At 48.9% G+C, this 659-nt stretch overlaps 1 protein-coding gene across 2 annotated transcripts in view; it reads left to right on the top strand.

Annotated features, from left to right (window-relative positions):
• Positions 1 to 421: 421 nt before the first annotated feature.
• The window catches only part of LOC308080392 (peripheral plasma membrane protein CASK-like), a 94949-nt gene continuing 94711 nt past the window's right edge, over positions 422 to 659 (top strand). For both annotated transcript variants that reach the window (XM_080422235.1, XM_080422234.1), the window contains exon 1: positions 422 to 659. This exon is cut by the window's right edge and continues 756 nt beyond it. The gene's annotated coding sequence lies outside the window, so the exon portion shown is untranslated.

Raw genomic sequence — 659 nt, 5'->3', positions numbered from 1 at the left:
TAATGTTGCCGCCGCCGAATTAGTAAAATGTTCGGCAGAAATAAACTATCAAATATGAGTGATTGACTATCATAAACGATACAGAGCCACCTCCCTGATATCGCCAGGACAGTTTGTTTATTTTTGGACCACAATTCTTATATGAGACGATTCTAAGATGACCCAATGTTATTCTCCACAGAGAAATTACTTCAAGACCCAGGGGATGAACGAGTGACGTCAGGACTTAGTTGCTTCTTTTGGCCTTGTTTTCATAGACCTGGCTGCTTATTTCTTTCACAAAACATGGCAACGCTGGGCGCGTGAGCCGCCATTACGGCTCCGAGCGAGCCAGTTTCACTTCTCACAGTGATGAGGAGGGAGGGAGGAGCCAGGAGGAGCGCGAGCGGAGCGGCAGGAGGAGAAAACGAAGCGGAGAAGCGAACTGAAGCCGCCCCGTCCGTCCGTGTGGAGGAAAATGGAAATAACATGCGATATAATGACGGAATAATAGCCATAAACATAATGCATTGTCTTCAACATGGAGGCCAAAAAAAAAAGCATCTTAGGAACGTCGGGAAGCTGAGGCGGGAAGACGCACGAGTGGCGGCGCGCGGGGGGGATTTATAAAGCCATAACTGTGTGATAATATACACTGGGCGTGCACGCACGCGCGCGCT

This window comes from Gymnoscopelus braueri (genome assembly GCF_963280865.1).
Source record: "Gymnoscopelus braueri genome assembly, chromosome: 24".
Classification (NCBI taxonomy): Eukaryota; Metazoa; Chordata; class Actinopteri; order Myctophiformes; family Myctophidae; genus Gymnoscopelus; species Gymnoscopelus braueri.
This window is presented reverse-complemented; position numbering and strand designations above follow the sequence as displayed.